At 34.1% G+C, this 16,880-nt stretch overlaps 1 long non-coding RNA gene across 3 annotated transcripts; it reads left to right on the forward strand.

Moving 5' to 3' along the window:
• The first annotated feature begins 3,782 nt into the window (after positions 1–3,782).
• Positions 3,783–16,364, forward strand: LOC107765478 (uncharacterized). 3 transcript variants are annotated; one of them, XR_001643441.2, is made up of 4 exons: positions 3,809–4,238; positions 5,128–5,247; positions 6,095–6,170; positions 14,726–16,364. It is a non-coding gene; the product is annotated as an uncharacterized LOC107765478 (long non-coding RNA). The 3 variants fall into 3 exon arrangements; XR_001643439.2 differs by having other exon boundaries at positions 3,783–4,238; positions 5,128–6,170; XR_001643440.2 differs by lacking the exon at positions 6,095–6,170 and having other exon boundaries at positions 3,877–4,238.
• The last annotated feature ends 516 nt before the right edge of the window (positions 16,365–16,880 follow it).

Consider the following 16,880-nt stretch of genomic DNA (forward strand, 5'->3'; position numbering starts at 1 on the left):
GAGTTAGTTGAATTGAAATCAAATTTTATTTTTAAAGGATAAGGGTGTGTTTGGTATGACCGGAATGTTTTTTCATTTTGTTATTTGGTTGCACAAAATAATTTTAAAAAATATTTTTTTAGATATTACATTTTACTGAAAATTGAGTAAAATAACTTTTCTAGAAAAAGGTAGAAAAATATTTTTCAAAAACTTAACCTAGGATCACATCTAACCCTAACCCCTCCCCTTTCTCTCCCATACCCCACCTCTCCCGCCCCTCGCTCCAAAAAGATTTTTTTTCAAATTTTAGTTTTTTTTCTTCCGTCACCAACCCACCCTGCTAATCCCCAATATATTTTTTTTGTATTTTTAATTTTCTATTTTTTTGTTTTTCTGCACCACCTCACCCCATTCCCATCCCCATCGCCACCCCCTCGCCTCGCCCGCCCCACCCCCTTTTTCTGCACACACATCCTTCCTGTGGCCAAAAAAAAGCGATTCTTTTATTTTTCAATTTACAGATTCAAAATTTTACGAGTTCCAAAGTTATGAGTTCGGAGGTTTATATGTTTGGAAGTTTGCTAGTTTATAAATTATAGAGTTTACGGATTCGAAAGTTTAATGGTTCCTAAATTTATGGAATTTGTGAGTTCAGAAGGTTGTTGGTTCGAAAGTTTATGGCTTCATGTTTATTGTATCTAAATCATTTATGAATACTCTAGAAAAATTATTTTCCTTGATTTGCGTACAAAACACCGAAAAATGAGTAAGATTGCTTCTTGTTTTTTAAAAAAATATTTTTCGTTATACCAAACACACCCAAAAATTTAAAGAACATATAAGTCATGATATTTAAAGGATGTGCATACTTTTTATATTTGCGGGTGATAAAACTTTCATAATCATAAATTATTCAACAATTAACCATTGAGAAGGGTAATTGATCTGTTACAAATAGTTAGATTTTTAATGATACAAAAATTATTTTTCTTAAATCCTAACAGATAATAATAGAAATTTAGTATCAGATTGTAAAAATCGGTTTAAAAAGTTTTAATGATCAAATATAGTATATTGTCTCGCAATAATAACAAGCAAACTATATCTTAAAAAAGTTTTAAAAGATATAAATTGTGAGATTATGCAGTAAAGATGCTCTTGTTTTAACTTTTTTTATCTAGTAACTAGTATGTACTAGCGAAAAACATATGAAATTGGGAGACCGTGGCATTTATTCCAAGTTAATGAATGAGATGCTTAACTTTAATACTGGAGTAGTATATTTTTATAATAAAGTATAAAAATTGTAATAATGTTGTATATTTTTATTTTTATTTCAGAAACTACTATTGATGTGATCTAGGTAAATGCAAGTAAAATAATAAATAATAAAGTAATTAATAAAAATAATATAATGAAAATTTCAACATGAATTTAATGACATCATGAAAAAAGATGTATAAAGCAAAGAACAAGCAATACTCACGTATATATAAAGATAAAGAATAATAATAAAAATGCAGTCAAGAAAGCTTTGAAGTGATTTTCGACGAAGAAATTTCAATCTTAGAGACATATTTATCAATTTTAAAACTATGTCAAAAGTATTCCAATTTTAATTCTAAGAGTTTTTTGGTGCCCCTTTGGATTACAAACCATGCTGAAACAATTTTTTGATATTCTTTCTTTTTTGTGTCGAACGATTATGTCGAATCTGCTTAGTAAATACTACAATATAAAGTAATTGGTATACTTATCTTTACTAGTTTTTGGGTACGCGTTTCGCGCGTATATTCCATATTGTTTAAGACATCACATAAATATATTAAATAATGAGTTTAATAATAGTTTGATAGATGTTCAATTAACTTTACATGATTTTATTTTTTTGGGTGGATATTTAGTCACTGGCGGATGCAACTAAGCAGTATCGGGTTCATCTAGTTTGATAGATGTTCAATCAATTTTACATGATTTTTTTTTTTGATATTTAGTCACGGGCGGATGCAACTAAGCAGTATCGGGTTCATCTGAACCTAATACTTTCGACGTGGAACATAAATTTATGTATGAAAATGTACTAAAATTATAATAAAATAGTAGATATGAACTCCTGACTTAAAAATATAATAGATTCAATGCAAAAATCTAAGAAATTAAACCCATAAAACTTAATGTGTGGACCCGTCACTGTAATTAGTACTGCTTAGAGAAGCCATGAGTACGTGATCAAACAGTTTGAACTTCACCTAGCTACGATCAAATTAAAAGAGCCAAGAAAAATTCTTGTATAAATCAAAAGAGCCAAGAAAACTTCGCGTAGAACCTAAAAGCTTAAGACATTAAAAGACTTTTACTTAGAGTCTATTTTATTGAGTGTAAAATAAATATATGCTTAGTATTTTCTCAAAGTCCAATGTGATTGGAGGTTTAAAAGGCGCAAAGAATCAAGAAAACTGAGTTAACCAAAAGATATATATACACGTTTCTTCTTAATATAAATTTGGTATTTGTATGGAATTTTTTTTAGTAAATTGTATTAGTTAAGTGCTCGAGTTTATGTAATAATTATAACTAAAGTGTTGGCACTGAAAATGCTTTTTTTAATATAATCCATAGGACAATGACAATAACATTCTGAGGCATTTTACACAATCTTATACCAAAAGACTTTACCTAATTCTCGATAATCATGTTGACAATGTTGGGCCCGTTGCACTGGCTTTACTTGCTAGTTACTATTATATAGGAATGACTGTAAGGGACGAACATGGGTAAAAATTGTTTGTCGTGGGTATTTTCAGTTTTACTCTTCAATTTCACAAACATGGCAGGTTTTTGTATTTTTGTGCGACATGTGTTTTCCACTAGAGGTGGGTGTTCGAGCGGTTCAGATTGGATTTGAAAATTTCGATTTGGCTTTTTAATTTTCGAATTGAAAAAAATGACAATTCAAATCCAATCCAAATAAATTCGGTTTGGATAGAATTTTTTAAGTTCAATTTCAGATTAATCAGTTAGGATATGTTGGATTTTCAGTTTTTAGCTTATAACTTGAGATGTTTCTTCTTTTTATAAAAATAAATACACAAATGACTTACTCATTAAATTGCCTGAAAAGTTCTTCATTCTTACCTCAATCATCCAAATAAAGTATTCAAATAGTGAAATTATTATCAAGGAAATGCAATAAAGATATTAATACGGCCGATAAGAAGTAACAATAGTAAAATCATGTCCAAATAAAAAGTATTCTGACAGTAACCAAGTAATTAATATTGAATATATGAGATAATATCCAACGGGCAGGGTATTGAACTTATTACTATTGGCATATGGATAATAGATTAAATATAAAGTACAAAATTTTTGAATTTTAGGATATCTAAAAATCCGAAGTACCAAATCCAATATCCAATCCGAAATTCAAAAATTTTAAAAATTAAATCTAAAATCCAATTCGTAGTCTGAAAATCCAAACTAAAAATCCAAAAAATTCGAACTTCGATTTGGATTTCGGGTTTGCCCAAACTATGCCTACCCATACTTTCCATTATTATTTCTCTATTCCTTCACAAATTCTTTATTTTTCTTTGGTTTGAAATCACAAAAACTCTCTTCATTGTTCTGTCCGGGTTTGTCCTTCTCAATCACCTGCTTGCTGGTACGTTTCTAACATTTTTTCTCCGGTATATTTTTAATTATTATTTAGCATTAAGGCAGCTTTTGTTCTGATCATATCCTTTTTCTTGTTTACCATTATATAGAAGTGAGAGTTAAAAAGGGACGAACACTGGCAAAATGGTAATTACAATTGTTTGTCATGGGCACTTTTGTATTTTACTTTTCAATATCAACCATTTCATTCTCCTCATTTTCATGACACGTGTTGCTCTTTGTATTTTTGTCTTCCACTTTCATTTTCCATTTTCCACTTCACTAGCTGCCATTTCGTTATTCCTCCTTCTTCTTCTTCTTCTACAAAAAATGCTATGTGCTTCTTCTCTGGGTTTTCCCTCTTCTCATTTTGCTGTTATTTTCTTTTTGATTTTCGAAGTGTTGCATGTGAGTAATTTCTTTTACCTTAATAAAAAATTTAGATTTTAACCTAAGATTTGAAGTTGGGGTTTTAAAAATTCAATGTAACCAAGCAACTAAATAGCAAATAGGATTTTTTGGAGCGCAAGAGGAATAAACGGGTGAAGGATGCAAAGAAGCTGCTTTTATAGTGATCTTTGAGCGGCTCATATTGAGAGGTAATAAATGAACTTCTTTCTTCCTGAGAAAACTATTAAGAACCTTTTTTTTGTTTATTTTCATTTTCATATCGATTGTCATGATTTTCGTTAATTGCTATTTCATACTTATATATGAAAAAATGGATTGTACTTACGAATTTCAAACACATTGCTATTTCATTTATAAGAAAACGGTTCCAAGATGACAACCTCATAAACATGCTTTATTCAACTTTTTTGGGGGCTGAAATTGAGTGTCAATTTGATTTCTACTTTTGTCATGTTCTGTTCGTGTCTTCTTCTTGTGTACTTATGATTTTTATTTTTTATATATTTCCTGTTTTCTTACCCATTTTATACATGCATGTTCTGGTTTATCACTGATTTGCATATGTCTAAGATTTCATAGATATTATCAGTCCAGTTCCTTCTCCCCTTTCTTTTACTGCTCTAACTTTATTGTTTCAAACTTTGCTGAGACTGAATTGAAAGATGAGGGTGCTAGCTTAGTTGCAAATGCATTAGAAGATTTGAGCTTTCCTCGGATAGGGTAGTCATGAAAGTTGATAGCTTAAGACTATACAAATAAATGACATTGTGTGTTTCTACTTCGTTGTTCTACCTTTATTGAGCGTCAAAATATTACATAGGGACATGTATCCAACTTAAGTTGTTGCTCGATGTGTTAACCCCCTCAATATCATATGGTCTTTGAAAAAGATCCAAGAAGTATAATAATATTATGATTTATGCGAGGATAAAAAATAATTTCTTCTACATAATAAGAAAAATATATTTATTATTACCTATTGGATTCATTTCTTGTGCCAATATTGTAGCTTATTTAATGAATCTAATTATAGATTAAATCATTGTGCTTTTAAGGTTAAAGTTTTAATGAACTCAGGTTATTGCACAACAAGGATAATGGAGATCGCTCTGTTGATGTTTGATAAGATGCTTTCCGAGGATCTTGGCTCATTGATGTCAATTATACATGGATATTCTGAAAAGGGCTTGTAAAGAGGTAACTAGGTTAATCTACATCCATACGGAGGACTGTCTGAGCCTTGATATTGTTACTTTTGTTTATCCTAGATGCCTGTAAAGAATTTGGTGTGTTTTGTTTAGGAAAGGAGTGCATGATTCCACTAATTAGTTTTACTACTGTTAATATATGTGTCATAGGTGTAGAAATCTTATTAAGGATTATACTCTTTTAATGGGAAACTCAATGTCATTTAGAAAGCCCAAAAAGTTCTCTCCTTGAGGCTTATTTTTCCCTCTACTTTACATGTACATATAATTCAAACATATATAAAAGGATAAGGTATTTAATAGGATAAATACTTCTGTAATCAGTGGCGTATCTACATGTTATTTTTGGGTGCTCAAGCACCCATTATCTTTAACAAGATTTAGTAAATTTGTATAGGTATTTATAAAAATATTGAGTGAGCACCCATAACTAAACTCCTTTATCCTCTTCTTTCATATTTTTTATCAGTGAGCACCCGCGACTTTAAAATCCTGGATCCGCCACCGACTGTAATGAGATGGCATAAAAAAGATGTGATGTGTATTAAACTATCACATTTAACTTTTTGTATCATTGTACATAGTACAGGTAACAGTCTAGGTGCACTGCTCAAGCTTGCGAACCTTTTCAATTATGTGTTAAATTTGAAATGAGATTTTAATCTATATCATTGACCTCTTAGATAATAATCTTATGATATTCTTATTTATCTTTTTAAAAAAAATTAGTATGTCTCCTGATTGCTGGTAATTTAAATGCATAGTTTAAAATTTATAATTGATCCACATGCAATTAAATAGTTGACTGAGGTGTCGTCAAGTGTTCATTATTCTAGATTGCAGATGAAGCAGGCACATACTCCAGAAATTGAGCAACCTACATCTATAAATGATAAGTGGGCGTATGTATAGGTAGCGATATATCTCTTGCTATATGTTGAGCATTGTCTGAACTCACTTCACATTCACAATTGCACGAAAATAGCAATGCGTTACTTTATTTGAAGTATCTTACCAGATTTCTTTCTTTTTGTATTTCAGAATATGCATATCATAATATTAATCAGACACTTTCCTTTTGAAGTGCTACAGAGATCAACAACTCCAAGTCTGTTTCGAACTTGGGGAATGCATTTTTACGAATATAACACCAACTTCTTGACAACCTCTTCAAATATGTACTATTTCTTAAAGTAACATAGTTCTCACAGTTTTAAATCTTAAAAAAAAAAAACATCTCTACCGCAAAAGTTTACTTGCAATGTGAACTGCAATAGTTTTACCTGCAATGTGGCATATATTGTGTTTGAAAATTGATGTCTGTGTCAAGGGTGTGAATGACTGGTACACTCGAATCTATTAATAAATTTAAATTCTTAAAAAAATGGCTTGGTATTTTGTTTACCCAAACTAACAGTTTTGTGTTATCATGTAGAATAACGATACTTACATCTAAGCTGCTCCTGCTGGAATCTATAGTCCCTGTCACTGAACCTTCCCGAAAAAATTTTAATATAATTTTTTGAAAAGTGTGGGAATGTAATTAGTAAAAAGGTGCTTAATTTTGAGGGACATGATGCTCTTGTATATTTGATATGCCTTTATCAGAAAGAGAACTTGCAAGACTCATTTTGACGATATGTTGTCTTATTTGTCATTGCCTAGGAGAAAACATAATGATCTTATTGTACTATTTCTAGGAAAATCATAACTGGGTGGCTGTAATCTTAGAAGTTGTTGTTCTTGGTAATTTTGAGAAGGCATAGGAAATATATATTGAACTGTCTTAAAGCATTGTCTTACACTGTAGGTGTCTCTTTATAATCTAGAGAAAAGATGAATGCAATTAGTACAATTCAGGAAGTGCTTAGTATGGCAAAGAAGAAGAATTGACGGAATCATGACTAAAATGACGTGTGAATGCCCCAATAGTGATATTATATGGACTGCTTTAGTTGAGATGGCAACTTATCTCAATCCTCATGTTATTGCTGTAGTTAGAAAGTTATTTGAAAAAAGAGGAAGTTAGACAAAGCTACACATGAGTTTAATAGGATATTTTTGTTGCACCAGGTATTTGGAAATTTTAGACAATGCATTACAAGTTTGAAGAGCAACATAGTAATAGACTGCATAGGAATGTTGTAGTAAAGAGATGTGCTGCTGCAAAACAAAAGCACGGAGAAGGTGGAGCCATATTGAAAGAAAGAATAGGACAAGGAGATAATAGACAAATACTAGGAAGTGCTGCATAATTCATAAAGATTGCGTTGGTTTGAGAAGATGAAAACAATCTCAGTTATATATGTTGACTTAGTTTTTCAGTCTAAGTGATGTTTCAACTGGGAATTCTTTTCGTGTTGCTACTTTATCTTTTACATTTATCCAAACAAGCAAATTTTATATCCTTTGGCATTCGAAACCTTATATTTGCAGGTTACTCTACCACAGGAGAAAAAATTCGAACTCTTCTTATCCTCAAAGATCTCCATCAAGATCTCCATCACATGTATTGGAGAAAATAGTTTCAGATACCTTTTGCATATGCTGCTAAAATAACTTATTTGCATATATTAGTCATGTTGGGCCCGTGCATAGCACGAGTTTCCCTTACTAGTCTACTATATAGAAATGGGAGTTGGGGTAGGACGAACACTGCTATATGTCATTGTACTAAATTCAATGTGAATAGTACCATGTACTTGGGCCAGTGGCTGACGCACGTGATGGCAAGCGGGTTGAACCCGTTTCGTCAAAAAATAATACTGTGTATATGTATAAATTAGGATTAAAGCTGCGTAAATTTTGTATAAATATTTTATTGAACCCACTTGACAACTACTATTTTACGACTAAAGTTATGTACTTATAAGATTGAATCCGCTTGCACAAAATCCTGGGTCCGCCACTGACTCGGGCCATTTCATCAAATGAATACATGGGTTATTTGTCTATTATACCCTTGACCAATAGCATTAATTAATTTTATATTTAGGGTAAAATTGGTAATTGAGTTTCTTTATCCTATTTATCATTGAACACGTGTATTCCACTTTTCAGTGCCTATTTTTCTATTCCCACTCTCCAATAGTACAATCTAGAAACACTTACTATGATCACTGATCATCGCTATTTGTGAGACCTTGAATTCGTTTTCTTACACATTTTTCAATTTGGTTCCAAGTTTTCATTTCTCTGTTTCTCAATTTGTGTGAGTTTTTTACCTTTTTTTCTTTTCTTAATAACCCCTACTTCTTCCATGCCTCACTTCTTAGTTTTTATTTGAATTGCTCTATAGTGATTACTGTTTATATACGGCCTCTACTGAATCTATGGTTTCTGGTAAGAATTATTACATTTTCTTTTCTTTTCTTTGTTTGTTGCTAGATTTTAGAAATTTCAGGAGTCTCTATTTTGAGCCCTAAATTCCTCCTTAAATTTTAATGAAAATATGCGCAATTTGGGTCCTTTCGGCGGGGGAAGGGGAGAGGGGGTGGAGGGCATTCGATTGAAAAGAGACTTGTGCGATTTGTAACAATTTCGAGTGTTCTGCTGTGAGTGAGCTTGAACCAAGCTTCAATGGAGATTCCATAGAATGTTCTCGAAATTCAGAAGCAATGATATTGAGAGGAAGAAGAGAAATATTGAAGCAAGAATCTCAAATTTCATTCTTTAAAATGAGGACTTATATACAAGACGTTTTAACAAGAAAATAACAACCACTAACTAACCTCCAGCTAGTATAACTAACTGCCAGCTGGCAACTAACTGACTTAACACACTAACATCTAATAACTAATAATTTTTGCATCTTAACACCCCCCTCAAGTTGGAAGTGAGTGAAGCACAGACAACTTGTGCAATATAGCAGAATGTTTGATGCCTGTTAAGGCCTTGGTCAGTATGTCTGCTAGTTGAGCACTGGTGGTGATATGGTGCAAGGAAATGAGACCTTCCTGAAGTTTATCCTGTACAAAGTGACAATCAACTTCGATGTGTTTAGTTCGTTCATGAAAAACTGGATTCCTGGCTATATGAAATGCAGATTGGCTGTCACAGTAGACGTCAATAAGATGAGGGAATGGAACAGTTAACTCTTCAAATAACCTGCTCAGCCAAACTAGTTCTCCTACAACTTTCCTCAATGACCTGTACTCTGCCTCTGCAGATGATAGTGAGACAACTTCTTGCTTTTTGGATTTCCAGCTAACAGGACTGTGACCTAGCAAGACAATATAGCCACTGACATATTTTCTAGAATCTGGACATGATGCCCAATCAGAGTCACAATAGGCTCTTACAGTATAGTCTTCATCTTTGGAAAAGAAAATCCCCAATGTTGGATCAGTTCTCAGATATCTGAGCAAGTGAAAGGCTGCCTTAAGATGAGGTTCTCTGGGGTCTTGCATAAACTGACTTAGGTGTTGAACTCCATAGGCAATGTCTAATCTGTTATTGGTTAGGAAACTGAGTTTTCCCACCAGCTTTCTATAGTAAGTAGGATTTTGTAATGGAGTGCCTTCCTTGGCCTTCAACATGACAGAATGATCTAAGGGAGAAAAGAAGCCACTCTGAGATAAACAATCATATTCCTTTAATAAGTCTAATGCAAATTTTCTTTGTGATATTACTACACCATCTGCCTTATACAGTACTTCCATTCCCAGGAAATAATGCAATTTGCCAAGGTCCTTGATTCTGAAACTGTCATGAAGAAAACTCTTCAGTCTTTCTAATTCTTCTACATCAGTCCCTGTCACAACTATATCATCTACATAAACAGCCACATAAACTGCATTAGTGCCTTCTTTCTTATGGAATAATGAATAGTCAAGCATAGAATGTGTATAACCTCTGGAGCACAATGCCTCACTCAGCTTGGCATACCACTGCCTGCTTGCCTTTTTGAGGCCATATAAGGACTTGTTTAACTTGTAAACCAGTCCTTCCTTAGTGACCTCTAATCCTGGTGGGACCTCCATATGCACTTCCTCATGAAGATCACAATGGAGGAATGCGTTGTTGACATCAAGCTGGGATATGAACCATCCCTTCTTTACTGCAGTTGCAATCAAAGCTCTCACTGTGGTCATTTTTACCACAGGGGAGAATGTCGGTGTAATCAATTCCAGCTTCTTGTGTGTATCCCTTCACAACTAGCCTTGCTCTAAACCTTTCAACACTTCCATCTGCCTTGTGCTTAATCTTATATACCCACTTACACCCTATAGCTTTCTTGCCATGAGGCAAAGATACTAGATCCCATGTGTGATTGCTGTGCAAAGCATCAAATTCTTGAGTCATTGCTTCCTGCCAGGCAGGATTGATGACAACTTCCTCATATGAAATTGGTTACCTGTCATGACAAATGTTTCTCACAAGAGCTTGACTGTCATGGGTTAATGCCTCAGTAGATATAGAATTGTGATTTGAGAATAATGCATTGAGTGAGAAAGAGTTAGCATGGCATGTGGGTGCATTGTCTATTGGTTTGAGATTAGGAATAGAATGAATGTAGTCCTTCAAATGTACTGGTGTCTTAGGTTCTCTAAGTGATTTTCTAGGGCCAACATGTGATGTAAGTGGTACAGAACTGTTAGGAACAGAATCATTCTGTGTGTGAAAATACAGGTCCATTGGTGGTGTAGGATTGTTGGTAGTAGAGTTGTTTTGTGTGTGAAAATAGGAGTCCATTGGTGGGGAGCTACTGTGTGTAGGGAGCTGGTCATGTGAAGTAGTGGCAGGAGAAGATTCCAAGGGTCCTGTAGGCTGTGTGACACTTGACCTGTGCTGACTAGTGTGTTGTTTTGGCTCAACTTCTAAATGGTCAATAAAGGGAATGAAATTGAGGACTGATGGGAAGGAAGTGGTGTTATCATGCATAGCAAAAGGGAAAATATATTCATTGAAAGCGACATCTCTGGAGATATGTATCTTTTTGGTGGCTAAATTCAAGACCTTGTATCCTTTTGTGTTAAAGGGGTAACCAACAAAAACATGAGGGGTAGTTCTTGGCTCAAACTTGTCTCTGTGAGGTTTAGGAACTGTAGGATAGCACAAACATCCAAAACTTCTCATTTGTGAGTACTTAGGCTTCCTTTTGTATAGAAGTTCATAAGGGCATCTATTGTTTAGGCTGCTAGAAGGTAGTCTGTTTATAATGTAAGTTGCACAAATAATACACTCGCCCCAGTATCTGGTTGGTAATTTTGACTGGAACAAAAGAGCTCTAGCAGTTTCTAGTAGGTATTTGTGCTTTCTTTCTACTATACCATTTTGCTGGGGTGTGTAGGGACAAGTCCTTTGGTGTACTATGCCCTTGGATTGGAAAAAGAGATTGGCTTTTGTATTGGTGAACTCCAGCCCATTGTCTGATCTAATGATTTTGATTCTAATGTTGAATTGGTTTTCTATTAAGATTACAAAAGCCTTAATAGTTTGAAGGGCATTACTGTTGCATGACAGAAGTTGAGTCCAGGTTGATCTACTGTAGTCATCTACTATGGTAATGAAGTACCTATAGTTGTCGTGTGTGGTAACATGGTAAGGTCCCCACAAGTCAACATATAACAATTCAAACACTTTGGTGGTAATACTGGTCTTTTGAGGAAAGGGAAGTCTTTCTTGTCTGGCCATGGGACAAATGGAGCAAAGGAAGGGCTGTTTGGATGAGAAGCTTGCAGGTATTGAAACAATGTTTTTCATCTTAACAAAAGGCACATGCTCAAGTCTATTATACCACAGGACATTCACATCATTTCTAACAAGTTCAAGAGAGTTCAGAGAAAAAGACTGTCATTTATTGCTTGCAGATGAGTTATTTACAAGTGAAAGAGGAACACACTTATTTGTGAGTGATGGCTTATTTACATTGCTGTGAAGGTGACACTGTGTGTTGCAAGCACAACAACAAGCTGACAAAAAGGGAACTTTGACTGTAGGACCATACTGTTTGTTCTGCAGACATCTTTGACATAGGAAGTATAAGCCATCCATGGCTTTACCAATCACCAGAGGCCTCTTCATTGAAGGGGCCTGCAGCAGACATGAATTGTTAGAGAAGGCAACTAGACGTTCATGTTTTGTTAGAGAATGAACAGAGATTAAATTGTACTTGAAAGAGGGTATAAACAACACTTTTTCCAGGATGATATCAGGTATGAGTGTCACACTACCAATTTGTGTTACCCTTACTTTATATCCATTTGGAAGAATGACAAGGAGAGGATATGGCAAGGTTATAATTTTGGTCAATAAGGATTTGTTGAAGGTCATGTGATTTGAGGCTCCAGAATCCAATATCCATGAGTCAGCTCTATTTTTGAAACAATTACATGACAGTTTACTAAAATCAATTGAGGATGTACATGCAACAATACCTGCAAAGTTGGCAGTTACACAGGCTGAATTCACATTGCTGGTACTTTCTCCTCCATTTCCTATCTGAAAATGTTGTAGTAGGCTCATGATCTGCCCATACTGTTCTTGAATCAGGTTGACATTTTGATTGTCCTTTTGTACATCAAACTCATCATGTGATGGCATATCTAATTGAGGTCCATGTACATTAGCAACTATCCTGTTTGTTCTATTGAAACCACTACACTACTAGGTTTGAAATTCTGATTTGAAGTGTGCTGACTATAGCTATTGTTACTCTTGAAGTTTTGTCCATAACTTTGAGGGTATCCATGCAGTTTGTAGTACTTATCCTTAGTGTGTCCCGACCTCTTACAATACTCACACATTGGTCTTGACTTGTTTGTACCATTGTAGTTATTGCTAAGAGAGTAATTTGTTCTATAATTGTTCTGCTTGAAAGTGTTCGCATTCAGAGAAGTTGATTCTAAGGCAAACTGATTATTAGGTCTAATTTTCCTCTGTTTGTCTTCTTGAACCAACAGTGAAAAAGCTTGTGCCATTGAATATCATCAAGATGCTGCCTCGCACCACAATGTAGACCTCATTAAGTCCCATGAGAAAGTGTATTAATCGCCTATCTTGTTCTGCCTTGTGCATACTCTCTTTTGCTCCACACGTGCAATGACAAGTGCATTGATTCTTAGCACTTAGGTTACTCGGTTCTTCCCATAATTTCTTCATCTTAGTATAGTACCCTGTGATGTCAAGAGATCCTTGGGAAAGATCATTAATATCCTTCTGAATTTGATACAGCTTTGTACCATTGGTCTGATCATATCGATCTTCCAATTCTTTCCACAATTATGTTGCATCATTCACATATTCCACGCTATCTGCATTTTCCTTAGATAATGAATTCAGAATCCACGATGTTACCATATAATCACATCTCTCCCACAATCGAAGTTTTTGAGAATCTGGATCTGGCTTCTTACATTCTCCATTGATAAAACCTACCTTGTTCTTCACAGAAAGTGCACACACCACACTTCTCCTCCATGATCTGTATCCAACACCATTAAAAGGAACTGATACTAACATTGCACCGGGATTGTCTGAGGGGTGCATGTACAAAGGACTACTCAGATCCACACTGGATTGACCATTCCCAGTTGGTAAATCAGCCTCTAAATCATTAGATCGTTCGTTTTCATCTAAAATCGCCATAACTGACTCGATTGAGCTAAGTATTGAAAAACAAAACTATCAATTCTGCAATTGAGATTTGTAGTCGAAGAAAAATAGTGAATCGTTCGAATGAATTCCAAAATGACTCGAATTTAGGTTTGCATGTGACAAAAAAACAAATAGGATCAGTGAATTGATCGATCAAATACAGAATTACACTTACCGGAGAAAAGATTCCCACCGGCTCTGATACCATAACAATTTCGAGTGTTCTGCTGTGAATGAGCTTGAACTAAGCTTCAATGGAGATTCCATAGAATGTTCTCGAAACTCAGAAGCAATGATATTGAGAGGAAAAAGAGAAATATTGAAGCAAGAATCTCAAATTTCATTCTGTAAAATGAGAACTTATATACAAGAAGTTTTAACAAGAAAATAACAACCACTAACTAACCTCCGGCTAGTATAACTAACTGCCAGCTGACAACTAACTGACTTAACACACTAACATCTAATAATTAATAATTTTTGCATCTTAACAGGAACACGGTATGGGTGTACTTTATTTCTGATAGGTTTAGTGTTTCTCGATTCTTTCTTTGATTTTTGCATTTGTGTCTTGGTAATGAGAATTTGATGGATATTTGTTATTTTTTCTATTCTCTTGGATAGGCTCTTGCTGGATTTTATACATGCATGCCATTGTTATTTCTATTTCCACATGTATGTTTGGAAATAGATATGTAGGTGCATGCTTGAGATACATAATTGTTTCTAATTTTAGTTGAGTGAGATGGTACTTTGAACTGGAGCCAAAGTTCCGTTCTTGGAGCAGTGTTATTGGACTTTACCATTTGCTCTCTTGACATGATTATTCTTCTTCTATATTTTTTATGTAGTACTTGTGCTCATTGCAGTTCTCCATTTAGCAAGATTGAAGTGAAATACTTTCGGAGTGTTTTAGAGAAAATATTGAAGAAAAGCAGTTCCGCAACCAGGTTTGTTTTTATTTCCTATCGATTTGTTTTTTTCAGGGTCATTGCATCGATATTTTTGTTTACCTTTTTCGTGGCTTTTACTCTTCCTCTTCCAGTAAGGTTATCCATTTGTTGTATACCTTTTAAGTTTAAAAGATTGAGCTTTCAGGTTGCTTACATTTCCCATGCATGACAACTAATTTGTATAGAGGATTCATGACAATCATGAATTAGCAGGTGCTTCAGCATGTTTATGGAATTCTATTACACTGCCAAAACGTAAGCAAATGTTTCTGAACGCTCAAAATTAATTTAGAAAATAGTTCTTTTGAAAGAAAATGGAAGATATTTCTTTTAGTACTTTTTTTGTTTTGTTCTTTTAGCACAAAACATGCTGTAAACAGAAATTATCTTTTTCCTTATCGCAACAATGATATTTCCTTGGTAGAGACCATTCTCATGGCAATGTAGCATGTATCAACTGGAACACATTTCTCAATCCATAGCCAGTAGAAATAGACAAAGGAGTGTGGAAATGGTAATTCAAGCGTTCATCTAAGGTATTGGTACTTCTTTTAAAAGAAAATCTATATATTAAGCTCATAATATATAGGAGTATAATTTTTCTCGGGGTAGCTTATAGCCTATTGTTCACTTTTAAGACTTTCCTTCAAGACCTCTAACTTTAGACTGTGAACATCGTCAAATCTTAGCCTTCTTGGGTTCAAATTTTCGAGCTAATGTAATTTTTTAAATATATATGCCAACACAATTTAAGTTTTATTTTCATCCTTTTTGATTTACACTGAAGTAGTTATGTCTATATATATCTTGAGACTGAATACAAAAGACACTAAGAAATTCTTGAGACATTGCAAAACAGAATGACTTAATCGTTCAATGGCTTGACTATATCCTTTCGTAGAGTGGAAAAGGTGAATTTACTCTTTTTCATCAAATGAATTGTTCCTAAGGCAAAACCAAGTGAAGTTACTTTCAATATGATGTTTGAAAACATTGATGAGAAGTATATTTTTTGGCATTTGAATGTGTTTGTCAGTTGCCTTTTTTTACTTCATATTTGTTATGAACTTGCTGATGTGCTCAAATATTCCATCCATCATTTTTGTTATTATTTATTCTATTGGATTAGCTTAAGAGATAAGTTTATTTTTATGATACTTCCAGTTTTTTTTTTTGCTTGAAAATGTGACGTTATCTTCTTTGAGAAATTACTTTCACATCACAATAGTGAGCTGTGAGCAGTATCCCTTTATTGGGATGGAGAAGGGAAAAGGCCAGTGCAATACCCTGCTTCCTATTGAGGCTTTGACTGCACAATTACACTCTGTAGTGGAAAGGAGGCAAATATTATTCAAACTTAAACCTTTGTAGTGGAAGGAAAATAGTAACTTTGTACAACTGCTGCTCTGGATAGTTTATCCTTTTGTACGAGTGATGAACTAAAAACATTCTGTTATCTTTCAACTATACACTTTTTTGTGTATAAACTATCATGGCAATGTAGCTATATCTTTTTTTAGTTGAATGTAGTTATGTTAATAAGTGAACTACTAAACTTTTTGGCGTAACTTGGACCAATTATATAGTATTAGTTTTCGATTCAATGTGTTGAACTATTTTAGTGTCTTGCTAGTAAAACTAGAGGAAAAGGTTAGTCTGTATGGACGCTAATAGTGTCCTTGTACCACTCCTGCCAGATGCATATACTATGCAGCAAAGAGGACCATATTTGCAACAGTAAATATATGAATACATATCAGCTCTCTCACACTTCTACCCAGTTTTTCCTCTCTTTCTGCATCCAAAGCAATCCTCGGTCCCCTATTCCAATCGTATTAATATACTAAAAAGAAACAGACGACCAACAATTTAAAATAAGGAAAAAAATTGAATCTAGAGAAAAGAGAATAACTTGTCTTATATGTTATTCTTTGCTTGTGCTAATGTTAACTCCCACACCACCAAAAGATGCGGTGGAGTGGATGGGTTTGTTCTTTCCCTTAATTAGAGGTATCGAGTTCGAGTTCTAGGTATGAAAAAATTCTTGGTAGGGAGCTCAAGCCCTGTATAT

This window comes from Nicotiana tabacum, chromosome 19 (genome assembly GCF_000715075.1).
Source record: "Nicotiana tabacum cultivar K326 chromosome 19, ASM71507v2, whole genome shotgun sequence".
NCBI lineage: Eukaryota > Viridiplantae > Streptophyta > Magnoliopsida > Solanales > Solanaceae > Nicotiana > Nicotiana tabacum.